At 43.1% G+C, this 14,796-nt stretch overlaps 1 protein-coding gene across 5 annotated transcripts in view; it reads right to left on the bottom strand.

Moving 5' to 3' along the window:
* Positions 1–14,796, bottom strand: part of PDE5A (phosphodiesterase 5A) — a 959,918-nt gene that overhangs the window by 178,190 nt on the left and 766,932 nt on the right. The gene's annotated exons all lie outside the window — the stretch shown is intronic.

Genomic DNA, 14,796 nt, shown 5'->3' with positions numbered 1-14,796 from the left:
AATAGACAGTTCAGCATTATTTCGACCCTCATATTTAGTAGTTTAAAAACTGGTGTACTGTGCAATTTGCTCAGTGTCTGTGTTTGTTGCTTTAATCATTGGGTCTGTGGGAAAAAGAAAATCCATGTTGGATTAAAAAAAAACTTTTCATGTTATGGTGCGGTACATTTTTTTGTTTGTTTTTAGTGTTTACTTGTTGTTTCTGGCTAATGTTCTATCTGTTGGTTGTTGCAGATTGTTAAATACGTGATATCGAATTGTAACTGATTATAGTTTTGTATTTATATTATTAACTTTGCTAATATACCTGGTGGGTTGTTGAAGATTCTTGGAGCAGTTAGATACCTATTGGCGCATTCTAACTTTTTTTTTTGTTTTGTTATATTTTAGTGGTGTTGATTTATTTGTTTGGATGTTGTAAAATCTTGGGGCAGTTAGATACCTGTTGGCATATTCTAACTGTTTATTTTTTCTTTTATTTTAGTGGTATTGATTTATCTGTTCATTTGTTGCAAAATCATGGGGCAGTTAGATACCTGTTGGCGTATTCTAACTGTGTATTTCTTTTTGGTGTTGATTTATCTGTTTGGTTGTTGCACAATTTTGAGGCATTTAGATTCCTGTTGGCCTATTGTAACTGTTTATAGTTTTCTAATTGAAGTTTTATTCATGTTTATGCACAGATTAGTTATTCATTTTTGGTTTTAAAAAATATTAAATAAAGCGTTTATAAGATTTGCTGGTAACCTTTGCTTTAGAGTAATGGTGTTATCATTACATTCAAACCATCCAGAATTCTTTTTTCTATATGCAGTGTAGTGACCTGCATTGGTTGTGGCTCCTGCATAGTAGATTATACCTACTGTTGTGAAGGTTTTCTTACCAAGTGATACTTGACCATGTGTGAATCAGGGATGTCATTTCACCAGAATGCCAGGGGTAGTGGAAGTGACAACACACAACCCTTGATCCCCTGATGACATCACATGAAGTGATGTCATTTCACCCCACCCTAAAGTGATATCGCAGGAAGCGAAGGAACACGACCTTTCACCCGTTGACAACAGGAAGTGGCATCACATAACATTGTACACTACGAAAAATATGGTTACGATATAACTATAATATGATGTATATTTCATACAAGAATGGATCACCATATGCATCGTTAAGATCAGTGCGTATAGGCCCATATTACCAACTTACTGTGCATGCAAGCAGACGTCCATGACCAAATGATAATGATGTGTTATTATATAGCACTTACGCTTAAGCGCTTTATGTACAAAAAATATACATACAATATCACTCAACCTGTGTTGGTACTCATTTGTAGACCTGTAGACCTCCGATGGATGAAAGGCTGGGGTGTTTAAGAACAGACTAAATCAGTGACTCTCCCTCTGAAATAAACTTTTAATGAGTCTGGCAATTATTGTATAGAATTCCAGAAAGACACATTATCTGGTATTTCTATTCTTTCTTATTTATTGTTAGACTTGTGACACTTCTGTTCTTTTTTGTCTTCTTTTTTTAAGGGGCCTTAACAAGGAAGCCAACCACTCAAGAAGTAAAGAGCAACATGGTGCTGGCCACAGCCCATGAGCTTGCATTACAAAAAAAAAACTAAAAAAGAAAAGTGTTTTTTCTTCTTTTTTTTAAGAGGTCGCAAGGGAGACCTCAGAGGTCGCAGTTACGACCCCTGGCGACCCCTAAGTGACGTCCCTGGTGTGAATCCAGTCAGTTTGCAGTTGTTTTTGGTACCATCTCCATTATAACATAGAAGCATTAGTATTAAGTATTTACTATGTGTTTGTATTTGTAAGGTGGAGCGATTATCTGAATTGCAGGTAGTCCATAATCTGCCATGGTTTGCATTTTGCTGAAATGGAACGGATTCACAGTTAGGTATGGATACATACAAGAAGCGTTCATTAGGGATTTGTTCCTGTGCCACATTGTTGCAGAGAGTGCATGTATGTTTCCACATGTATGAAATCTGGAAGAGTTCATTTATAGGTATATTTTTGTTTTCCAGTACTTGTAGTAAGTACATTAGAAATTCTTGTGGATCTTCTTGTGAGTTTATAGTTAATTACACCATTCCAGCAGAGTAGTCCAATTCTTGTCTTATTCCATGAACACTTTAAGTGTTGTCAGGATTGTTGGTTGTATTTCTATGAAGGACTAACATTTGCAAACACAATTGGTCAGAATTGTGTAAGTAAATGTTATTAATAATTGGTGGCAATTGTAATAGAATATTTATTGCTACATTTGTGTAGCAATTTACACCAGTTACATTTGAACATTTGAATGGACCAGATAGTTCTGTGCCCAAGTCATTTCTTCGGAGTGTGTGTTGCTTCTTTGAAGAAGTATCTGAGTTACTTTGAATAGTAGATTCTTCTTTAGTTGTAGTTATTGATGAAGTATTAGGTTTGTTTACTTTCTTTGGAATATTTGCAGTGAGATCCTGTTGCATTGCTGTTTGAAGTAGTTTTCTTTTACAACGTTTTGCTTTTTGTGGAACAGGATAGGTTTTTAGATGGGGTGTATAGTGAACGCAGTCTATTGTATTCTAAAATGCAAGGAATATCAGCGTTTACTTTACTTGCATCAAAGTTGATTAGAAATAGACTGTCAAGTGTACGTAAGCGTTATAGTGCTACGTAGCTCATGCTTCTTTAAAGACTGTGTTCCCAATATCTATCAATGCTTTATCTAGGGTAAAACCTTGTGATTTTTGAATGGTGACTGTGTATGCTAGAGTTAGAGAAAATTGCTCTCTGCGTACACACATGTCTTTGAAAAGAAGGAATCGAGCTGTTGAGCGTCCTATTCTTTTTACTTCTGATAGTTTGTCAAAGAGACTATTGACAAACTGAATGTTTTTGTTACGTGGGTATGTTTGAAAGCCAACAACTGTACCAAGTGCTCCATTAACTAGTCTTTGCTCCACGTCAACGTTACGTTTCAGCATTACTCTACAGTTTAAAGATGATTTTAATATTTTCTCCAAACCAGCTGTGTTGGAGATAGAGTTTTCTAAGGCATTGAATCTTGTTGTGGCTTGTTGACACACGGGTAGTGTCATACAATGTACGTCCAGTTTGTCTGTGGAGCAAATTTCAATTATTGGTTGCCTTTTTTTTCAACATTGTTTCATTGAACTTGGAACATCTTGCAAGAGTTGGCATCAAGGACATACAAGTGACATTTTTGTGTGCTAATTGTTCCATGACCTCAGTAGCACATGAGTCAGGCCATAAAGTGCATGGATGTGCAGGGTTTTTAATATTGCTTGTGCTTCTTCAGATAGTACACCAACTCTAATACTTTTTTAAATGTTGGCATAGGTGAGGTCTGCAGACTGTCGGATGTTTTCTGATAATTCTCTGTATTGAAAATTTTGCAAAGGTTAACATTTCCTATGCTGCCAACAGCTTAACGGCAGAGTTTGTGTCCTAAGGTTTTAAAAATAGGTTCACCTTTCACTGGTGTCAATTGAAGAAGATCTCCGAAAACAATAATATGTTTTCCTCAAAAGAGCGCTTCGTAATTTGTTTTGAGTACTTCTTGTAATCTGAGGTGAATCAAAGCCAACATTAGATTGGAGAACATGCTCACCTCATCTATTAGCAGCATTTTCATTTGTTTTAACACTCTGCATAATTCCATTGTAACTTCTGTATAAAGTTTGTTATATTCTACTTTGTATTGGTGTTCTACTGGAAGGAGTTGTAATCAGTGTAAAGTGACACCACCTATGTTGCATGCAGCTAAACCTGTGGGGGCAGTTACAACAGCTCACAGTTTGTTGTTTGTCAATTGTTGAAGGAATTTTCTGATGATTTCGATTAAGAATGTTTAGCCTGAACCAGCTTCACCACTGACATATAGTAGTATAGGTTTGTAATTTTGGCAGCTACATTCTTTATTTTCATGTTGTACACCATGTGTAATTTCTTTTGTTACTTCTTGAAAAATTGTATGCTGCTCTTTGTTTAGTTTTGATTGTAGTACAGTTAAGTCTTCTGCATCTTCTTCATAGTGACACCTGGTGTTTTCTCCTTCTGTCATAGCTAATTCTGCTTCATTTGCTATTAGTGGCTGTCCCAGTGGTTCTTGGCTTCCTGTTTCAGAAGGTTGACTACTGTCGGGAGTGTCTTTATCTAATTGAGCCTGGAGTTCTTTGTGTTGCTGTTCATTGTGTAACATTTTGTACTGTGTAAAGTTTACATCGTTATAGTGCTTTCATTTGCTTTGAAAGCATCTTCATAAGAGTCATAGATACCTAGTATCTCTTCTTCTTTTCTCCATGGTTTAAAAAGTTGTAGCAGGGATATGTAATATAGTTCTTTATGTTGAGGAGTTTTTAATGACAATTTTATATGATTAACTAAGTTTCCTTTGGTAAGTTTCACTAAGCTGCCTTTGCAATTTGTCACTCTGTATCTATCTACTGTTTTCATCGGGTTTTATATTATTTTTGTATGTGAAGTTTTGGGTTATGTGGTATAGACACATGATTTCCAAAGTGGTACTTCTGTTTGGGTTGTACGTGTCTAGTAAATTATTTTTCAAAATGCCTTTGCTGTTGGGATCATTTTTTGCTATTGTTTCTATGTCGTCATATTATTTGAGAACTCTTTTTCTAGATTTAGCAGGACCAAGACTTAGCCGTACTATATTTTCAGATTTTCCATACAAAGCAGTACAGGTTAAATGATCTGCAGCTTCATAGCAGCCACATTCTCTATGTGAAAGAATTGTAATGTCTAATCTGTACAATTTCTGAGACAGTGTTTTGTCCTATGATAGGTCATTCCAGAGGTCTTGCAGCTCTGTTTTTTCTGCTTTGGTTAAGTAGGCTGTAACATATCGTGCAAATGCAGTGGAATTGTCTGCAATGTACTGCACATCTATGTTTGCATTCCATAAGAGGGCAATGATTGCATTGTAATCATTGATATATTTTGCTTCTTCTGTTCTTTTTATGTAATATGTGTTCTTTATTTATGTGTTCTTTATGATATTGTTAGTACCTGGCCCATATATTTCTGGGTCTGGAAGAGTTAAACACCGAGTCTATATATAGTTCCTCTCTATCATTTGTCAATAGCATATCCCTGTCCCAATCTGCCTTAGTTGGCAGGTTTACATTTTTCCACTTCATGAGAATCACTCTTTTAGCTATTAACAGGTCAAGATTTAGCAATTTCCGGCAGGTCGGATTCATTTTACCAGTCGCACCCAACAAACACAATCTTGGTGACCACTCCACAGGTTGGTCCGCCATCTCATCCAGAGCTGCACAAACCTCTGTCCAGTAATCTCCCAACCTTATGCATGCCCAGAGCATATGCTATATATTGGCGCCCCTCAGTACTACACCTCGGGCACGTTCCCGATAAGGCGGGATAGATTAATTTAAGCCTAACTGGGGTGTAATGTGTCCGGTGTACTATTTTATAATGTATTATTTTGTATCTGGCGTTGCATGATATTTGTTTGGCCAATTCATAGATCTGGGACCATTCGTGGTCTTCTATTTGTTGCCCCAGATCCTGTTCCCACCTGCTCCTGGCCATGTGGTTTCCTACTGGGCGCGTTTGCATTATAACCTTATACAGTGCGGAGGCTGTTATTTTCTGTGACCCCCCTGTGAACATGTAGCCAAGCCCCATGTTTATATCAGGTTCATTAGGGAAGGTGGGACATACATTTTGTATTGCAGTTTTTACACGCATATATTGTAATTGTAGCTTATATTTGTTAGTGTCTCCCACTATATCTTTAATGTGTTCCCATTGCACAAAGAGCTTCTCAGGGAATAACTGACCCCACTGGGCAATACCTCTGGAACTCCAATGCATAGCCACCTCCCCATCTAGGTTGAACAGTGTTTGGGGGTCTCCCCAGAGCGGCATACTCGGGTGGTATAACCTGTCTGTCCCATAAATGTCTGCTATTTTGGTCCGAGCCGTGGTTATTAACTTTGTAGGGTCTATGGAGTTGTGGTGCTTGGGGCAGGTCTAGTCATCTTATGTAAGGTTATGGTTGCCTCTTGCTCCCTCATATCTGGTGGGGGGATCCCGGGACTATTGAAGATTGTGGCCCATTGGGCAGCGTAATGTGCCTGTGCCGTCAAGTAGTAAAGTTCGAAGTCAGGTACCATCAGGCCTCCCCTTGCATATGTTTTAGTCAATGTCCTCCACCTCAGTCTAGGATGCTCACCCCACACAAATGATACACATGTGCTGTTTATTTTGGCAAACAGAGCGCGACCTAGCCACACCGGGACTGTGCTGAACAGGTAGAACAGTTTTTGTAATATTATCATTTTGACTAGGGCTATCCTTCCATCATGGAGATGGGGAGAGCATTCCAGCATTTCATCTTAGTGCACAGAGTGTCAGCTAATGCGCTATAGTTTAGGGCCCAGGATAGTTGAGCTGTTCTAGCAATATATGCCCCAGGTATTGTATATGCATCGGGCACCAGATGAGACCATGTAGGTCTTGTGGTGCTACAGTATTTTTTGTGAGGGGGAAAATGTCGGACTTGTTATGGTTAAGCCTTAGGCCAGAGTATTCGCCACATTTTTTTACTTTTGCTAGTACCTTTCCCAACGTACGATCTGGATTCCGTAGATATAGGAAAAATATCATCAGCATAGAGTGTAATAATTTGTAGTCTGCCCTCAATCCATAACCCATATGAACTGTATCGTGACCTCAGGATATCGTCTAGGGGCTCTATCACTAGAGCAAATAACAGAGGTGATAATGGGCAGCCCTGCCTAGTACCTCCGAGTAACTGTAATATATCAGACAAGGTGCCGTTGACTCTTATCTTGGCATAAGGGCACGCATATAATACTTGTATCCATTTTATAATATTGGGGCGAAACCCATAATTTCTTATTACGCCAAATAGAAAGGTCCAGAAGACTGTATTGAATGTTTTTTGCATATCAAGAGATACCGGTATACCTTGGGTTTCGGGGGGTATTATAGCTTAGGTGTTACCTCCTTATGTTTGTGGCTGTGGAACTGCCCATAATAAATCTAGCTTGATCTTCATGTGCCATATGGGGCATCAGCGGCGTTAATCGAGTTGCTAGTATTTTTGCAAAGATCTTTGCATCCGTACTTATTATTAGTGACAGCAGTCTATACGAGCCGCACTCCTCTGAGGGTTTCCCCGGTTTAAGCAACAGTGTAATCACCACTTCTCTGGTTGTTTCAGGCAGTTCCCCTTTGTCTAAGGCTTCCACCCAGACGGCATGCAATATGGGTACCAAAAGGTGGCTAAATTCCTTATAGAATTCTGCCCCCATGCCGTCTGTCCCCGGGGCTTTCCCATTGGGTAAAGTTTTTATGGCCTCTGTTATCTCTGCCTCAGTTATTGGGCTTTTTTAGTGACTCTTAAGTGGCATCTGCTATTAGCGTCGTAGGTATTTGGGAGAGATATTGGTCTATGTCTTCCTCCGTGATGTGGCATTGAGGGGAGTACAGTTTCTTATAGAATTCATAGAACGTCTCTTTAACTTTATTGTTGTCAGTGTGCCATCTGCCAATTTCATACATGGTATGTTTGTAGGGCCTCTTTCTCCTCTTACTGTTCTGGCCAATATCCACCCTGGTCGCTCACTTTCCCTGTATCTACGTGCCGCCCCTGGCTTATCGAAGTATCAGATTTCTTTGTCTGCGGCTTTTTTATATTCATCTAGTTTAAGCTTAATCTCTGGGCTCAGCTGAGATGATGTGGTGTTTGCGTGTAGGGATTGTAGGGAGGATATTTGTGTTTCTAAACGCACTAGTCTACCCCGGATATCTTTCAGAACTCTACTTTCTGTGGATATTGAGCTGCCTCGTAAGCAGACTTTAAATGCCTGCCACAATATTGCCTGACTGGAAACCGAGTTCTCATTTATATCAAAATATTCCTGTATTTGTTTGGTCATTGCAGTTTTGTAAACCAGGTCTTGTAGAGCCGCAGGTTTAAATGTCCATGGTGGTCTGTTTTTCTTGGTGTCGGGGATACGCAGTGTTAGCTGTATTGGTAAGTGATCAGAGTACGTCCTGGGATAAATGTGCGCACTATCAATCCATGCCAATGCTCCGTTAGCCACCAGCCATAAATCTATTCAGAGACACTGTGGAGTAATATGTATATTACCTTTTGGAGGGATTTAGTGCTCTCCACGCATCTTTTATATTTAGATCAGCCATATGTGTGAGTATCTGTTGCGCTACCTTAGACAGTGCTCTTGGTTGTGTCGAGGTGCGGTCTAGATTAGTATCAAGGTAGTGTTAAAATCTCCTCCAATTATCAAACAGGACGTGGGGTAGGATGCCAGGTTTTCAAATAGTGTGGAATAAAACTGTGGGTCGTCAATATTTGGGCCATATACATTAAGTAGGACTATCTTCTTGTCGTAAAGGGTGCCATGGAGTAGTACATATCTACCTTCGGGGTCACATTCAGAGGTAATACAGGAGAATGGTAGGGTTTTATGAATTAGAGTCACTGCCCCTCTAGCCCGTTTGGACTACTTTGTGTAGTATTGGTGAGTCCCCCAATTCGGCAGCAGTTGCCCTTCATGGTGAGGCCCTATCTGCGTTTCTTGCAGGAAAATTATTTTAGGGCTCTGCCTGTTGATATGTGCTAGTATGCGTCTTTTCTTAACTCGGGACCCTAGGCCTCGTACGTTCCAGCTCAGAATTTTTATATTATCCGTGTCTTGTTCAGCCATTATCTATGACGTGGTTATGATCATATGCATGATGGTTTATTTCCAGTGTGTGCTCAAGAACCTTAGCGCTCAGTACCTTTGTGCTTTTTGATTTAAGTTTTCCCGTTCCATCACTAAATCCCAACAACCCCCGTCTGGTCCCTCCCCCCTACCTCATAGTTCCCCAAACTTCAACTATGGTCTTTAAGCTCCCCCCCTCCCCTCCCATCAACATTTCATGCACTTGCTACAGGGGGAACTGTGGCGAATTCAAGTGCCCATGCCATATTCACTTCTTTACAGTATTCCTAGTTCAACGTGTTGCTCTCACTAATATTAACACATACGGGGCTATGCCCAACATCATGATTTGTAGGGTAAGTCATGGTTTCCTCTTTTGCGGGCTCCTGAAGGGGACCCTGTTTTCATGTGTCTTTTCTTTATCGTGTCCGTGCTTGCTATTGTACGCCTTCGATTTTTCAAGAGTCTCTTTCACTTATAGGTTGTATGGGAGGAGCCGGGATATGCATTTCCACGAAGTTCGCCGCCTCTTCTGGTAATGTGAAAAAGTATACTTTGTTCTGATGCTGTATTTTCAGTCTCGCCGGGTAGAGCATTGCATATTGTACCTGACGTTCCCAAAGCAGTTTCTTGACTCTTGAAAATAATTTCCTTTGTTGTTGTACAGCTAATGTGAAGTCCGGAAAGATGCATATTATGTTGGCTTCCCATCTTAATTCTTGTTTTTCTCTCGCAGTTATCAAAATAAGATCTCTGTCTCTGTAGTTTATCATTCGCGCTATTATAGGTCTAGGGTATGCACCGGGTTTGGGTTTGGGGGCAAGTGACCTATGAGTCTGTTCCACTCGAACATTGTCGACCATCCAAGGTCTCCCAGGAGATTACGCAGGAGCTCTTCCATAGATCCTTTCAGTGCTTCCTCTGGAACTCCGACAAAGTAGACGTTGATACGCCGGGATGTATCCTCCAAATCTTCACATTTGGCTTTCACTGTTCCAAGCTCTATTGCCATTGTGGACACTGTATTTTTCAGAGCCTCCAGTGCATCCTCCGTGCCAGCTATTCTCGTCTCCACTTCTGCCATCCGTGATGTTGTTTTGTCCAGTTGTACTTTAATGGAGGCAACATTCGCTGTTATTCCGTCAAGCTTATCGTTGAGGGAAGAGAAGCCCTGCTGCATAGCCTGAAAGACAGCCTGAGGGTCCATCATTGGTGTTGGGGCAGCCGGCAGCCCCCGCGGTGGCGACTCCTCAGCCATTGCTAGTTCAGTTTCTTTTCTTACCACTGTTGTGAATTTTTCAATGGCTCCTTTTCCCTTCTTATGGCCGAAGCCTTTGGGCATCGTCTACTCCTTCTCCCTTCCCTGGAAGGGGGCAGGCCCTGGGGAGGTGCTCAGCAGTCTTCTTTCATGTTACCTATGCCTTGTGGGTGAGAGTGTGGATGGAGCGGTCTTGCTGGGGCTCCAATTGCTGTCTGGACTGGTATTATGCACCTTCATTTGTCTGCCGAACCCGTGGTTCGAAAATTGTATACCCACTGTGCTTTCCTGAGGGAGGCCTCTAGCTTGTGTACTGGCTTCCTGTACTTATTGTAGGGTCTTGGGGATAGGCTTATTGTTGGTAAGGTGTGTTTCCCCTGTAGTCATTGCTGGCGAGCGCCTGTGCCAATATGTTTTGGTGCTGCCTCTCATGCACCGTTTCCCCCACGACCAGCCCTCTTGCCTGCCAAGGTGAGTCAAATGCAAGTGTGATCTGCTAAATTTGGCACCTGGGGTCCCTGGGATCTCCTATTTTGGGGTTGCATGGTCAGGGGATTCTCTGTAATGCCTGCACGCTTCCCCCCAGCTTGCTATGTTCAGTATTATGGGCGGCTTTGATACTTTCCAGCTTGTGTCATAGTTGAAGTGTGCTGCATAGAATACTGATTGGGCGGAGGGCCCTGGCACAGTGCAGAAAGAAAGGGGGTGCTGCCCAGCAGGGAGGCTCCAATAGCTGGTTTCGAGGGGGGGGGTTGCAGTGTGTCCTTCCACGCTTCCCCCAATGCCACTTGCCTCCGATCATGTCCGGGGGGCCAGCCCCTGCCCCAGGGTGGAGTAAAGTCTCGCGCCCCTCCGCCTGTTGCCTTCGAGTGTCCACTGAGGAACGCCAAGTATCCGTAATGTCGGGCGCTGCCCCCCGGAGTTTACAGTGGACTGTGGTTATGGGCCTACCTTAACGGCGCACGTTTCTGTCCTCGGGGAAGCCGCTCCCCGCAGGCAACAGTGGTGGTGGCTCTGGGGGGTCCACAGGCGCTCAACAGCCTCCGGAGCACCCGCGATCCTCCCAGACGCTGCTGGGCCCCACGTCTCTCATCGGCGCTCGTGCTGGTCAGCGCCTGGCTCCTCCTCTCCGCTTGCGGTGTGACTCAAGCCTGTCTCCCTCGCAGCGTGCAGGATTTTGTATTCGCCACTGGAACAGTGTCTCGGGGGTTCCACTCCCAAACTCCGCCCGGCAGTCCTACGGGTATCACTGCAAGTTTCCAGTTGATTTTGAGCAGAACCTGAATCTGGCTACGAATATATTGGCATTACCGCCCTTGTCCTCGCCGGAGCCTACACGAGAGCGGCCATTTTCTCTCGTGCGCAACAGAGCCCCCCCCGTGTTGATATCATTTTGATATGATGGAATGTGCTTTCGCAAATAGGTCCGGAAATGCAGGCTAATGAATGTCCTTGTAGTCCTGTGTGTTTGCGCGCTGGACAGGTATCCATATTTTGTAGTAGTTTCATTTTGATTTTGTCTTTGCCTTTCACATACTGTTTAAGGAACTGGCATGAACATTTGAAAGATTTTTTAGCAATGTTACACATTGGCGTGCACGGCCATTTGTATATGGACGTTCTGGTTCAGTTGAATGGAGAGGTGATACTGAATTTTCTGGGGACATGCTTGTAAGCAGTATTTGTTGTTCCATAATGGTATTCTTAAGTTTTTCATAGCCTCTTCCACTGCTATCTATAGCAATTATGTTTGTTTGCTTTTGTTTGTATGCTTCTTCATTGTAATATGGTTCTGTGCTGGTGGTGTGACTCCATTCATCTCCACAGATATTTAAGAAGTAATTTTTGTTGACATTCCATTTATTTAGAAGTCTTTTTTGTAATTTAGTAGTTAGTTTTGTTAGTGGTTTCATTCTGTTTAACACTAAAATAAATAACTTCCTTTTAAGAAGGATTGCACTGTCTATCAAAGCTACTAAAATTAATTTTCTCCGGTAGGTTTTGAGGGTTGTGCATGATGTATCTCATGTTTTTATACGATTTTGAAGGACTCTGTGGCGGAACATTTTCTCAAATATACTTTTTTTGGTATGGTTACTTGCCACTACATCAAGATTTATAGGAGCAGTGTTACCAGTAGTGGTAGCTGAATTGTTGTAAATCACTTTTTGTTTTGTTTTACGTTTTGAAAGAGGAGGGAACGTTTTTGTACTGGAAGCTTGTTTCGTTTCGCTTAATGACTTTATTAGATCTTTTGTTTTAACTTTTTGTACACATTCTGCTACAGATGGATGCTTATTTTGGACACTTTTATTTTCATTTGCTCTACTTCTGCGTTGCCTTCTACGGACTTGGTTCTTGGTAGGCATTCTTTGTGGTCTGTTGAAAAAAAGGAGGTATGAGTTGGGCTGTTGTGCAATGTATGTGTGCTGTGGGCATGAGTGTGTCGGTATGATGGTAAAGATGTATGTTGTGGGGTGTGAGTGTGCATTGAGCAGCTATAACTAGTTTGGAAGTCTATTCTTGTACTTGTGTGTTACTATACTTGGGTTCACATGACAGTACAAAGTAAGCTAGTGGTGAGCAGAAGTACTAATACTAAATCTAACGGTATAGAATTAAAACAGTTCTTTGATCTGTAATACTAACATTCTAGGGGCTGAGTTATGTCATTTGTGCATCGAAAACTGGGGATTTGTGTGCTTTTCTGCCTGTTAATCGCTGTTTAACAAATGGGGATTTGTGGGCAGAATGGTGTACAAATCTCTGTTTTTTGGCGCACAAATTCCATGAAGCCCGCGGGGAAAGGGCGCGGGGTGTTTGCGTCCCACAGGGGGACTTTGTCTAGCCCAGGAGGGCCTTCGTTCTTTGGCCACGCCCCCCCCACCTTAAAGGCACGGACACTCAAGCCCGCCGGGTGAAGCCCGCGGGGAAAGGGCGCGGGGTGTTTGCGTCCCGCAGGGGTGTTCGCGGACCGCTGAGGGGGAGCGTTGCATTCCATGTTTGCTTGTTGAGATATTACTCCAATACTGAACAGAGGGAGGTTGGAGTTTGAAGCTGCTGCTCACCGCCGCTCATCGTATGGAAGCTGTTGCCGTCTGCTGTTTGTAAAGGAGGTAACCTAGGTGTCAATTCCTTACTGGCGCCTTTTTTGCCCTATTTCTGAATCAATTGTCTGGGCCCTTATGCCGGATCACCTTGCCCAACCCACTGGGGGGACCCCAACCCTTGCACCCCTTGTGTTTTTTGGACCTGAGCTCGGCCCGGGCCCCCCTACCGGAGCCAAGAGGAAATTCAGACAGCTAAAGAGGTCTCGGATAGCGGGTCCCTTAGCTGCCTCGATGACACATTGCGCACCAGGAACCACCCATGAGGCCACAGCACCCGCAATCCTTGGGGATACCCACTTCCTGCTCAATGAGATCCGTCATCTTCTGGATAGTCCAAGGGTAGAGCCCTCCCTCTTACCTGTACGGAATCGGGTTGTTTTACCCTCTGGGCCCCGGCTGGACTCTCCTATTTCATCTGTTTTGGCTGCGGGGGACAGACTGACATTAACTGCCCAAACTGTCCAAAGGGGCAATTCCTCCTCAAGCTCCCACAATAGCTCCCACAATAGTTCGTGGAGCGATATACTTTCATCTACTAGTCTAGGGGGTAGCTCCGCCCTTGGTGTGTCCCCTTCACGGTCGGTTGAGGTCCCCATCCAAAACAATACATTTGCTGAGAGTAACCATGAGCCCAAATTGACCTCTGACCAACCTACCGAGGAAGCGCCCTTGCAAAGGGGGTGTGGGTGTACCCAAGTACTGGTGGAATTGGCCATCATTAAGGATCTGTTATACACTTTGCTAGAGGCTCAAAAGAAGGGAGATGGAACTGTTCAAGTGGAGGAGTCCAGGATCAACACTCCAGCTGACGAAAGGCACACGCCCCCACTCCTGGAATGTCCCCCAGTTTATCTTCCTGTAGAGGTCCCCTTGGTTTTGTCCACCCCCAACGGGTCTGCCATTGACCGAATACAGGCACAGGGCTCTGCCCCCATGGTCTCCGAATGTATCGAACCCAAAGTCCAGGGTCCAAGGAAATCGGGGGCTCAATTAAAGTTGCTGGAATTAGGAAGTTCCAATCATAAAATAGTCTTTCTTCAGGGGGTGCCCAAACTGGCAGCAGACAAGCCAGAGCCAAGGGACGCCTTACTTAACAAATGCCTGTTCTGGCTAAATACCACTGGAGGCTGCCCGTTTGTACGAAGAGAGGCTTTGGCAGGGTGCAGCAGAATTACCAGCATGGGCAAAAACTCCCTGGACAGCATTAAATTGACTTTTTGGGACCATCGTATAGCATATAGGGTTTGGGGAGGTCGTGGTCGGGCTGGCAAGTTATTGAAGAGTGGGATTTCAATTAGTATGCCCCCTTTCCTCAGCCCTGTCACCCCTGTTAGATCTGCCATAGTAAAGACCGGGGTCTTCCCTAGTAACAGCTTCCTTTCAGGTGCTAATTTGACTGTCTTGGGCCCGAGGCGCTATGGGTGTTGGAGGAGGCATGGGGATGGTGGGACCTGATTTTGGCCCTAAAGATCTGCTTATGGTTTCCATTGGAGGGGGTGGATTGCTCGTACTGCCCTGTTCTTTTCTCTGTGGCTGATTCTATGCAACGCTGTATCAGAACTGCATTTTTTATTTTTTTAGTAATGTTTTTGAAGGATGTACTTTGATGGTCATTTTTCTTTGGCCGAATAAAGTTGTTTGACTTGACTTGACTTGACTTGACT

This window comes from Ambystoma mexicanum, chromosome 6q, assembly GCF_040938575.1.
Source record: "Ambystoma mexicanum isolate Mex_15411 chromosome 6q, UKY_AmexF1_1, whole genome shotgun sequence".
Lineage (NCBI taxonomy): Eukaryota > Metazoa > Chordata > Amphibia > Caudata > Ambystomatidae > Ambystoma > Ambystoma mexicanum.
This window is presented reverse-complemented; position numbering and strand designations above follow the sequence as displayed.